At 48.4% G+C, this 13,006-nt stretch overlaps 1 protein-coding gene across 1 annotated transcript in view; it reads left to right on the top strand.

Annotated features, from left to right (window-relative positions):
* TBC1D15 (TBC1 domain family member 15) overlaps positions 1 to 13,006 on the top strand; it is a 96,453-nt gene that overhangs the window by 16,789 nt on the left and 66,658 nt on the right. The window lies entirely within an intron of this gene.

The raw sequence follows: 13,006 nt of genomic DNA, 5'->3' as shown, positions 1-13,006 counted from the left end.
TTCATGCAATAACCTTTCGCTCGGTCTATTCCCATGCCCTTCTGTAAGCTCTTCCAAAGCTCTGAAATAAAGCTCCTGCAGCTGCTGGTGGCATTGTAGGGCTATTTCATGTCATAAATTGACAATTGTGAGATCCTTTTATTTATGCTAATTCAATCCTGCGACAAATCCTCCTTTTTTTTTTTTTAAATGGATTTCTTGAGATGCATTGGAAGACTGCTATATTGCTGTATCTCTTCTCTAACTTTAAGAGAGTATCAGCAGGGTACACAGGCAACGTTAATATATTTTGAGCAAATGGCAAATAGATTAATCAACGAACAGAAATTAAGCTCTGATCATTCGGGCTATACTAAACTTAACTTTTTTGGATGGGATAACTTAACACTGACTAATCGTTATTTGTGTGAAGAAACTCACAGGCGTGATAGAAAACTTATACATTTCAAATGGATAAGAAACACACAAAAATACAGGAGAGAGAGAACTGGATCACACTAAAGTGGTTAGCTAATAGATTGTCCTAGTGAACTATCAGACTCCTTGTCAGAGGAGAAGTTGGTACAAGGCAAATAAGAGCAGGCCAGAGACCCTTGTCCCTCCGTCAATCGGCCTAAAACCCAGGAACTTCAAGTATGCCAACCAGCCTCCACGATTGCTTTCAGGTAAACCCACCATGCCTCCCGGTCAGGATTCTACAGGTGCCGCGATCCGGTGCTTGGTGCAGGCCATCTTCAGCCTTATATTGCTTCACTGTGCTTCCGTTATGAGGTAATTTGGGGTGTGTAGATGAGGATAGAGGTGGTATATATGGTGAAAAAGCATAGAAAGATGATCTTGCCGACAGTCTTTGCCAGATGCAAATACTATCAAATTGCTTGAGGAAGTCTTGCTTGGATCTGGAATGGAGCCCAAGGTGTATTTGTTGCTTCTACTATGCATTAACAGGAGCGCTCCCCATCTTGGATTTGCCAGCTCAGTATGATACGGGTTTGAGAGAATAACCTGTGAATAGCCACAACTTGCTAGAGTAGTCAATGTGGACTGGGATAACCCCACCAGCCCAAAGGAGGGGGGAACCAAACCCAGGAAGTAGCAGGAGCACTGCAAAGTAGAGAGCTGGCCACCTGCACCACCTTGTGTCCTCCAGCAGGCCGCAAACAAGTCCTTTGTGTAAAACACCCGACTCAATGCTACAAAAAAAAAAAAAAAATACTGAGTGTCAGGGTGTTGTTCAGATTAAGAGAGATAAAGTAACAGCGTACATTTTGGAATAAGTGGGTTAGTTGTACTTGATTCCAACAAAAATCAGAGGAGCTCCATCACCATGCGACTGGCTTGGTCTGCAGTATTTTTACTGTTCTCTTCTTTTTAATCCTCCATGGTGTTATAATCTATAATTTATTTTATTTGTTTTCCACATATTTGTCTTGGGTTATGTTTCGTTTGTGATCATATTCAGTATTGGTTGGGACTTGTCATATTTAAGTTATGTGTTTTAAACAATATACAAGAAAAGATTTTGCTTAGTGATACTAATAGCTAAGAAATTATACATGATTTATTCACATCAACAAGGTTTATCATTCATCATCTGTCTAATCACTTAGTTTCATGACTTTATGCAATACCTTTAGGTTATAAGATCACCCCTGAAACCACACATTTTGATGCAATTGAGTCTTATTACCTGTTAACAAATGTGTAGTACAATGGTCAGAAAAGGTGTTGCAAGATATGGTGGTGTCCCAATGCATTGATTTCGTCCACGCTTACCGTAGCCTAAACGTTCTGGGGTTACTATTTCTCAAACATGTTATGATCTTGAGCTTCTTAATATTGGTAGTGAAAGTAATTACAATTCACTTGTAAAGTAGAACTGGAGGAGATGCGTTAGTGTGGGAGTGCTAGGATTAATGCATGAAAACAAAAGATGTACAATCTGTACATTGTGCTAACCACATTCCTAGCAGTGGATGAAAACTCGTTTAACTATTCATTAACCGGACCTTCTTGGGTTTTATTGATGTGTCTTCAGTCAACAATTGTGGTATTACCATATTGTCAATGGAGAAAACTAGTCTTGTAAGATATTGATAGCTGTGGAAGAAGGTGGTCACTGATGCTTTGGCAGTATTTTTGGAGATGATTGTAGAATGGGGGGGGTAAACGGACTGCAAAAATAGCAGATTTGAAATAGTTCTCTTACTCCATATAGTCACAACCTAGCTAGTTTAACCTTAATTTCTTGTTTGCTGAAACACAGTTCCACATGGATAACCTTCTCAATTGCAGTATCAAAATAGTGGATCACTGGCACCATCTGCTGGAGGGAGAGAAAACGTTTGGGTTAATTGAAGGTGTCATAGTAATTGCAGAATATAGTGGTTTTACTAAAAGAAATTGCATTCCTACTGTTTGTACCGTAACTCCTTCCTTTCTCTTCCACGAACAGAAGATGCTACAATACGTAACCTGATAAATTGCTATCAGAAATTACCGATTTCTTAAACTTCTTAAAAGAATACTATAGTGTATTGGCTTCGTCTCTGCCTCCTCTGACATCATTGCAACGGGGACCTAATGTATTAAAAAACATGAAATTAATGTTTTCGTATTTTTTTTTTTTTTTTTTGCAAGATGCTGGGCATACTCGTGCAAAGCACCGTAAAACAGCAGGAAGCGCCTCTAGTAGCTGTCTGGTAGACTGCCACTAGAGGCAGTCTTAACCCTGCAATGTAAACATTGCAGTTTTTCTCTAAAACTGCAATGTTTTTAGCTGCAAGGTTGAGGTAACAGGGACACTGCACCCAGACCACTTCAATGATATGAAGTGATCTGGGTGCCTATAGTGTCTTTTTAAGTGCAATAGGGAATTGGTGCACATCAAATGTCACTTTCATACAAATACCATGACTCTGCATATACCCAAAAATGACTTTGCTTCCTGGTTCTGGTCCTACTAATGAATATTCCAATAACCCCTAGTGCATCATGGCTGTGTGGTATCCATAGCTGTGCATATTTTTCTATGGATGGAACTACATTTGTCCACGTGTGTGCTACAACCAAAAGGATCTCTAAAGGTCACTCAAGTCTTGTAAGGTGAGAACATAGCTATAATTTATGATGGCATATAGTTATAGCAATTTTGTAGATCCCTGCAGCTATAGTGAAGCAGGACAGTATGATTTGTGTCCTATAGCCTTTGTAAATAACATAAGTGGCTATGATGCTTGGAGTCATCCTGTAACCAAAATGATATTCTCTCACGTGGGATACTACAGAATTTTACCTACCCCTTCTTCCTCATGTAATTTAATGTGTTCAGGAACGCCCTACTATAGGAATCCTGCTTGAATAATCAACCCTTATTTAGTTGTAGAATGCGTTTAGTACTTTTGAAATCTGTGGTTAACGTTCTAGAGCAAGCATGTCAAACTTGAGACCCGCGGGCTGCATGTGGCCGCTTTGTGCTGTGGCTGCGACCAGCCGTAAGGCAGGAAAGATATTTCTTGTCTGATTCTTGTCTTCCCTCCCACGGCCGCAAGAGGGCAGAGCGACTGTCTGTCTGCAGAGCAGGCCAGCCACTCCTCCTTCCCTCCCGCTCGCTGTGCCAGAGCAGCGTCTGGCCTGCTTGAGCAGAGCTGGAACTGAAGGTAGGAGAAGAGGGGATTGGGAGATTTTCCTGTATAGTGTGTTAAATTGGGGAGTGGGGGGGGAGAAAAGTGTCTTAATTTGAGGGAGTGGGCAGTGTCTTAATTTGAGGGAGTGGGCAGTGTCTTAATTTAAGGGAGGGGGCCAGTGTATTAATTTAAGGGAGGGAGGCCAGTGTATTAATTTAAGGGAGGGAGGCCAGTGTATTAATTTAAGGGAGGGAGGCCAGTGTATTAATTTAAGGGTGGGAGGCCAGTGTATTAATTTAAGGGAGGGGGGCCAGTGTATTTAAGAGAGGGGGGCCAGTGTATTAATTTAAGGGAGGGAGGGGGCCAGTGTATTAATTTAAGGGAGGGAGGGGGCCAGTGTATTAATTTAAGGGAGGGAGGGGGCCAGTGTATTAATTTAAGGGAGGGAGGGGGCCAGTGTATTAATTTAAGGGAGGGAGGGGGCCAGTGTATTAATTTAAGGGAGGGAGGGGGCCAGTGTATTAATTTAAGGGAGGGGGGCCAGTGTATTAATTTAAGGGAGGGGGGCAGTGTATTAATTTAAGGGAGGGGGGGCCAGTGTATTAATTTAAGGGAGGGGGGGCCAGTGTATTAATTTAAGGGAGGGGGGGCCAGTGTATTAATTTAAGGGAGGGGGGGCCAGTGTATTAATTTAAGGGAGGGAGGGGGGCCAGTGTATTAATTTAAGGGAGGGAGGGGGGCCAGTGTATTAATTTAAGGGAGGGAGGGGGCCAGTGTATTAATTTAAGGGAGGGAGGGGGCCAGTGTATTAATTTAAGGGAGGGAGGGGGCCAGTGTATTAATTTAAGGGAGGGAGGGGGCCAGTGTATTAATTTAAGGGAGGGAGGGGGCCAGTGTATTAATTTAAGGGAGGGAGGGGGCCAGTGTATTAATTTAAGGAAGGGAGGGGGGGGACAGTGTATTAATTTAAGGAAGGGAGGGGGGGACAGTGTATTAATGGAAGGGAGGGAGGGGGGGACAGTGTATTAATTTAAGGAAGGGAGGGGGGGACAGTGTATTAATTTAAGGAAGGGAGGGGGGGCAGTGTATTAATTTAAGGAAGGGAGGGGGCCAGTGTATTAATTTAAGGAAGGGAGGGGGGCCAGTGTATTAATTTAAGGAAGGGAGGGGGGCCAGTGTATTAATTTAAGGAAGGGAGGGGGGCCAGTGTATTAATTTAAGGGAGGGAGGGGGCCAGTGTATTAAATGGGGGTCAGAAGTGTGGCCAGTGTATTAGAGTGGTGAGAGGGGGCAGTATATTAACTTGGAGGAGCGAAGGGGCCAATGTATTCAATTTGGGAGGGGGGCAGTGTATTCAATTGGTGGAGGAAGGGGCAGTATATTAAAGGAACACTATAGGGTCAGGAACACAAACCTGTATTTCTGACCCTTTAGTGTTAAAACCACCATCTAGCCCCCTATTGCCTCCCTAACTATAGTAAAATCTTACTTGTATTCAGGTCTGCAGCTGCTGGCTTTGTCTGCTGACATAATCAGAAGTGATGGTCTGAGCCAATCACAATGCTTCCCTATAGGATTGACTGAAATTGTCATTGAGGCAGATCAGGGGAAGAGCCAAACACAGGGGGCAATGGATTGAATTTGTGGGTAGTGTACTAGAATGGGGGGGAGCGGGCAGTGTATTAGATTGGGTCTGCATGAAGGTGCTGAACGCTCCCCATGGAGATGCTGATTGGCTGTGCAGTTTTTTGACACACATGCACAAGAGCCTCCCAACGCTTTCTATGGGAAAGCATTGGATTGACTGAGATCACCATGTTTGATGATCTCAGCCCAAGTGAAGAACACACTAACAGGACTTCAAAATCAAGAAGATAACTTAATTTGTTTTTTTACAGCTGTGCAACAGTATACATTCTTTTTTTTTGTAAATCTGTTTATTGAGAGATTCATGAATGCATCAAAATCAAGCGGTTAGGACTCGCAGGTCCAACATTGCTGATCAAACAACATATGTAAACGGTTAAACATTATTAATGGGTGGTTAACAGAGGATCAGCGGCGATCAATGCAGTGTTATATATACAGTGGCAAGGAGAAGAAAAGAAAAAACAAACGTGGGTAACCCCGCGTAATAAACTCTTTATACACTGAATTCCGGGGCGTTATGCAGTATTCAGGAATGGGCGGTGTCCGGGAGGACCTGCCCTTGTGTGCAATACTCAGTGTAGGAATCTACCTTACAGTGCGCTCGACTTTATTATCTATTTGGAGAGTAAGGTATCCGAAAATTAGCGAGCTAGCAGTGTCAATGCCAGAACAAAACCCTGGATATAATAAGGATAGCTGCAGGTACTGAGGTGAAAACCCCAGATCTTGAGTTAACCTGGGAGTTGGGTCCTATGACTAACAGTAGCTTCGTATTTGACACATCGACAAGCCCCATCATCCCAGCATTGGGTTAGGCCTATAGGTCATCACGTGTCGTTGCATCTGAGATATGGGGGGGGGGAAGCGTAAGGGATTTCACTCTCTCGAGCATCATCAGAGGTGTGCATTGTGGTATGTGTTGTGGGTGCTATTGTTATATGAGGAGAGATTGTATCGTGAGTGCGTCACATCTGGGACCTACGTCTCGGTGGGTGTTGTCTCGCCATAAGGCAGTTGACTACCACATCTAATAGCCAGATGTTTCAGAGCCCCCCATGGGTGTTCGCCAACTTCTGGTAATTTCGTGTGTATGTCTCAAGTCACCTCTTCGTGTTTAAGGAATTAAGTGTGTAGTCGTTATCCTACAGTAGGTGTCTAGGAGACTCCTCCGGACCGATTCCGGAACCCCGGTCACCGACAAGAGGGGTAGAGGAGGGGGTGAAAAAGGATAGGATGGATGGGATAGTCGGGGTGTTGTCTCTTCTGCCTAGCTCGGGACGACGCGTGCCCCCGTCGGGCCCCCCGATATGCCCCCAGTACCACGGCATCGTGAGATATACATAAACCACGGCGACCAAACCTCCGTATGTTTTGTTTCCCTGCCAGTTAGGGCCGAGTAGGCTGCTTCGGCACCCTGTATCTCCTCTACTCTGCGAATCCATTCGGATTTGGAAGGTACATCAGATGTTTTCCAATGGGCTGGAATGTTGGCTTTGGCGGCGTTGAGCAGGTGCCGCAATATCGACTTCTTGTACGAGGAGACTGAGGACGTTGTGATGTGTAGTAAAGCGAATTCTGCAGTCCAGTCTGGGATATCCCCCAGGATCAGTATGATTGTTTCCCTGATCATCTCCCAGTATGGGGTTATAGCCCTGCAGTCCCACCATATGTGCAGAACTGTTCCGCGCGTCTCTTGACACCTCCAGCATACAGAGGGTATGCAGGGGAATATGCGGTGCAATAAAGCCGGCGTCCTATACCAATGGGAAATGAGTTTATAATTCACCTCTTGGTAATAAGAACTCATGGAGCTCTTATGTTGCCATAATAATGCTGTATCCCACTGTTGTACCGTGAGAGATTTTCCAAGTTGTTCCTCCCATTGTCTTTTGAATGTCTGTGGTGCTTCTGCATGATTGGTCAGGAGGTGCTGATATAAGACGGAGATGGCGTGTTCCACCACAGTACCCCGGTCGCAGAGGCGCTCAAACCATGTGAGGGTTCTATGTAGTTTTTCTTTATGTGGTAATGTTTCATAAAAGTGCTGTAGTTGGAAGTAACGGAAGCAGATGAGAGGAGTTCGTGATCGGTCGCCCAACAGCGAGGGCAATGTCCTCAGCCCCCCACCCTCCAGAACTCTATGTATCGGTATGTATGTCCCTATGTCCTGTAAGGGCCAGGCTATGGGGGGAAGTCCCCCACCTATGGCCTCATTATACGTGAGCGGGAGCATCGGGCTAGGGGATGGGGATATGTGGTCCAGCTGTCTCACAGATCTCCATCCCACCAGGGTTTGGAAGACCAGTCCCTCCACTGGGAGGTGGACCGGTGAACGTCCCGGGGTGCCCCATATTCGTTCTTCCAGTGTCGGACCAATAAGACCTCTATCCAGTACCACCCAATGCTTGGCGGAGGACGTTACATGCCAGTCTAGGATGCGTTGCATGATCGTGGCCTGATAGTACTTTCTAAAGTCGGGCAATGCCAGTCCACCCTGGATTCTAGGTCGGCAGATGATTTCGTGTCGGATCCGAGATCGGCCGCCTCTCCAGACGAACTTGAGCACCGCCGTCTTCAGGGTAGAGAAGAAGACCGGCGGTATAGCAAGAGGTATGGTCTGCATAAGGTACAGAACCCGCGGAAGAATGTTCATCTTGATTACCGCGACTCTGCCGTGCCATGTGATGTGCGGGTGCGCCCACCTGGTGAGGTCCGAGAGTACGGTCTTCAATAAGGGTGCGAAGTTGTGTTGATAAATGCTATCCGGGTTCTCAGACACCCAAACCCCCAGGTACCTCATCTTGTCACGACACCAGTGAAATGCGAACTCTGTCTCCAAGGAACGGAATTCCTCTGCGGGGAGCGTGATGTTCAAGACCTCGCACTTCGAGACATTGAGCTTAAATCCGGATATCTGCCCGTATCTATCGAGTTCCTGGAGGAGGCACGGCAACGTGATCCTGGGATTGCGGACAAAGAAGAGGAGATCATCCGCGTACGCTGCCACTTTGTGTTGTACCCCCTTCCAGTCATACCCCTGAATGTCTGGGTTACTGCGAATCGCTTGTAATAGAGGTTCCAGGGAGAGAGCGAACAGTAAGGGCGAAAGCGGGCATCCCTGTCGGGTTCCGTTGTTGATCGCGAAGTCCCCAGTCGTGGCCCCATTAACCCGCACAGATGCTCGTGGCCTGCTGTATATCGCGGATATCCAAGCAAGGAGTTTCTGCCCGCAGCCTTGTAATCGGAGGGTCTCCAGCATATATGCCCAGTTGACTCGGTCGAATGCCTTTTCGGCATCGGTCGATAACAAGAGCAACTGTGTCCCCAACCTCCTCGCGTGGTGCTGAATGGAGAAAAGTCTCAATGTGCTATCTCGGGCCTCCCTACCCGGAATGAAGCCCGTCTGGTCAGGGTGTATAAGGTCCGGAAGTAAATGTTTAAGACGGGTGGCTTTAACCTTCGTGAACAGCTTGGCATCTACGTTTAATAAGGAGATCGGCCTATAGCTACCACAGTGTAAGGGGTCTTTCCCCGGTTTCAGTAAGACCGTGATGGTGGCAGCCAAGGATTCCGTCCCCAGGATTCCTCCCTCTCCAACTGCGTTGACCGCCTTAGAAAGCCAGGGCAACAGTATATCCGTAAAACACTTGTAGTAACCCGTGGGGAAACCGTCTGGTCCAGGGGCCTTGCCCGTTTTGGAAGCCTTAAGGGCCGCAGCTAGTTCTTCCATGGATATCGGGGCATCCAAAAGTGTAGCTGATTCCGGGTCGATCACCTTGGTGATCGTTCCGGCCAGATATTCTCGTGTCGCGTTGCGTACCCTCGAGTCTGTAGAGGCTCCAGTAGGACCATAGAGGTTATACAATCGTTCGTAATATAGTCGAAACTCTTCCGCAATTTTCTGCGGGAATGGGGAAACTTCTCCGGAGGTCAGCTGGATCTTATGAATTTGTCGTTGGGGCTGGGGGCCCTTTAGCAGTCTCGCCAGATATTTGCCCCCCTTATTGGCGTGCGTGTAGTAGAAGCCCTTTGTGCGTTGAACCGAGCTAAGATGCCTTTTAAGGATAAGGTCCTTCAGTTTCCTCCTTTGCTCCATTAGTTCGCCATATGTGGGAGCGTTTATGTTGGCTTTCTAGAGTAGAGATAGCAGCATAGATGTCAACCATGTCCTGCATATGGGCCTTACGCTTCTGGGACGCAATGCGTATGAGTGTGCCCCGGATTACACTCTTGTGAGCCTCCCAGATGGTGATCGGGGAAGACTCCGGGGTGTCGTTTTCTCGGAAGTATTGGTCCAGTTCCTGTTGGATTTGCATTTTAACGCCCGGATCCATTAATAAAGACGGATTGAGCCTCCAGGTCCAGGTCTTCGGTCTGTAGAGGGGTGAGTTCAGCTCTATCCCGACTGAACCATGGTCTGACCAGGTGGTTGTTCCTATGTCGGCCCCGCGGAGATGGGAGAGTCCTTCCCTCGCGATGAAGATATAATCTATACGTGAGTAACGATTATGGAGTGCGGAGTAATAGGTATAATCTTTTGTCGAGGGATGAAGGGCCCTCCAGCAATCTACTAGCCGAAGGGAATCGAGTGACTGCCGGATTGTCCTAATGTTGCGTTGTGGTATACAGCTATGACCCGTGGAGGAGTCCAGGGTCGGGTCTAGTGGGGCGTTGAAGTCCCCTCCCACCACCAATATCCCATCTGTGAAGTCCTCCAGTTGGAGTAAGACATTGCGAATGAATGCTGCTTGCCTTTTGTTGGGGACATATATAGTTGCTATAGTGTAAATCTTATCCGCTATGACGCCTTTGAGGAAGAGATACCTCCCCTGAGAATCCTGAACACGTTCCAGTTCTTTAAAATCCAGTCCCGTCGCAATTAGGATAGCTACACCAGCTTTGTGAGCTGTAGGGTGGTTGCAGAAGTAGTTGACAGGATAGTGTCTACTCCGTAGTCCAGGTGCCGATCCCTCCTTGAAGTGCGTTTCCTGCAGCAGGGCGACTGAGATGTGATTCTTTCTCATTTCCCGCAGCAGGTGCGTGCGCCTTTCCGGGATGTTAAGTCCCCTGCAGTTCTGGGTGAGGAATCTCAGAGGTGCACTTTGAAATGCCATAATCACCTATGCGTCTCGGCAGGGTTCCCAAATGAAGGAGGGCCGGGTAGTATCCCCAAGATGCAGAGGGCCAAGGGCAATCGCGCACCCGAGGTATGGGGCCGGCCGGCGGGCGGCAAGAAAAGAGCAGGGGGTGAGAGGGGGGGAGGACGTATGGGAGGGAGGGCGAGGGTGAGAAAGAGGGGGAAGAGTGGGAGATAGTAGAGGTTGGTAGCCGGTGAACCGAAGTCGGTACAGGGGGGTTAGGCTAGCAGTGTCTTGTGTATGTATAGGGAGTCGTGTAACTGTACGTAGGTCACTTCCCCGATCCCAGTAAGCTACCCGAGGTAGAATCCCTTCAACAGGGTGAGGGGGGAGACTCGCGCGGTAACCGGGTACGGCAGAGGGTATCTCCGGGACCAGCCCAGGAGTCCAATTTCCTACCGTCCGGTCACCAATCAACTAGCGCGAGTGTAAATTATAGAGAACGTGGGTCAAGCCCCAGCCAAGTGAGACGTTAGAGAGTCGATGGGTCAAGTACGAGGTCATCCGCTCCACCGAGCCCCCTAGTTAGAGTTCTAAATAAACAATATCAACATGTAAACAGTACGCGTCACAAATGGAGCGAGCAATTAATAACATCAAACATTATGGTCATATATGCATTGCCCCCCAAGATAAAATATATGGAGCCCCTTGATGCCCACATATCCACCTCTAGCTTCCGGGAATCCTGTGCCCTATGTGTCCCCGGGTGACAGCAAGGTCAAGTGCGTCGCCGGGGGGGGGGAGGAATTTCTCGGGGTCACCATTACACTAAATGATTAGGGTTGAGTGTAAACGCTGCATGCGCTGTTATGAACCAGTAGGCCTACGATGTAGCGGTAAGCCATGCAAGCGTCTCACCAACCGGGGAGGAGGAGAGGGGGGGACCACATCAAAGGACCTTGGTTGAGTACAAGCGTTGTACGCGCTGTTACGCGCCAGTGGGCCTAGGGTGTAGCAGTGGGTCATGCAATCGTTCCAACAGCCGGGGAGGAGGGGGGGGTGGGGGTGGGGGCTGGGGATGTGGTGAGATGGGGCTACGGGCTTCTATAACATTCCGTTCTAACACAGTTGAAAATGTACGTGGGTACGGACCTTAGGTGAGGTGCAGACACAAAATCAGCAAAACATTACATTGTATATTAAAGCTTGAAATGCAATTCCCGTTACCCCCCATCTCCCCCCCAAAGCGAACCAAGAAGGAACCAACAGTCCCCTTGTTGTCCCTGACAAGAAGGAGTCCCCCACAGCAGCTGAACATTCAACCCCAAGCAGTCTGCGCTTGGGTGAAACTCCTGAGGGATGCCCTCCACAAGACAATAGGTGCGGATACATTGCAATACCCCCCTTTTCCCCCCACCCCAAGGCAAGGTGAACCCGTTCTAGCTTGGAAAGAGTTGGCGGTTGGAGATAGACACAGGTCGGTGCCATAACCCCCATGGGACCCTCGCTTGTGTCAGAGATAGGAACAGTATCCCCACCCAAACTGTATGTCCCATTTCCCCCCCTTCCAAAGCCCATATCCCTTTGTTTAGTGCCCAAAGTACAGAGTACCTGAAACGGAGTGATAAATCAAACCTGCTTCTTGTAGACTCTGGGAGGCGAAGTCGGGTAATTGGCAGCAGCTTAAAGGATCACATCGTGGTCGGGCAGGAAGGGCATTTGAGATGTAGAGGGCGCAAACAAGGAAAGCCGTCTCGGGTCGGTACCAAGCGGTGCATGGGTCCTGGTTGGCCTCCGGTGTCACTCCTCCGGAGATAACGGATCTCCGCGGCTTCCCACATGTTGAACAGGGGGCATTCTCCCACCCCGATTTCTGGGTCCCCTTTGCGGTCTTGGCGGCGGGTTCAGTGGACCCAGGATCCAGTCAGAGACCGGCGGTGAGGGTAGGCCTAATTCTCCCATGAAGCGTGGTACCTCTTCTGGCCACCTTAGCGATATCCAACGGTTTTGATGTCGGACTTGCAGGGAGAAGGGGAATCCCCATTTATAAGGTATGTTGCGGTCTCTTAGTATTGCAGTGACCGGTCGTAAGGCCCTCCTGGCTTCAAGAGTCATCGGGGAAAAGTCATTATAGAGGGAAACCTGGGTCCCCCGGAAGGGCCAGGTCTGCCGTTCCCTGGCCTTCAGCATTATGGCGTTTTTCATTGGGAACGAGTGTAGGCAGCAAATAAGATCGCGCGGTCCCTCCTCGACCGAGCGGGGTCGCAGGGCTCTATGTGCCCTCTCAAACTCAATTTCTGCTGGGGGAGACGGTTGCAGGAGAGAGCTAAAGAGATCCGTGAGTGTGGCCACTGCATCTTCCGGTCCCTCAGCTTCTGGAACCCCACGGACCAGTATGTTGCACCTTCTCCCCCTATTGTCAACATCCTCCATCTGTCGGCGTAGGGAGAGCAACATCTCGCCCTGGCGCGCCACCGCGGTGTCAGTGGCCGTCACCCTGGTTGTAAGGGCCTCATTCGCTTCCTCCATTACAGTGATGCGGCCTGCCTGCGCGGTGAGGTCGTTACGCATCTCCGCTATCTCGGATCGCAGGGTATCCTGGATTGCAGCAATAATGGTTTGGAGGTCAGCTTTGGTTACTGCAGAGTC

The sequence above is a fragment of the Pelobates fuscus genome, chromosome 3, assembly GCF_036172605.1.
Source record: "Pelobates fuscus isolate aPelFus1 chromosome 3, aPelFus1.pri, whole genome shotgun sequence".
In the NCBI taxonomy this organism is placed as follows: domain Eukaryota; kingdom Metazoa; phylum Chordata; class Amphibia; order Anura; family Pelobatidae; genus Pelobates; species Pelobates fuscus.
This window is presented reverse-complemented; position numbering and strand designations above follow the sequence as displayed.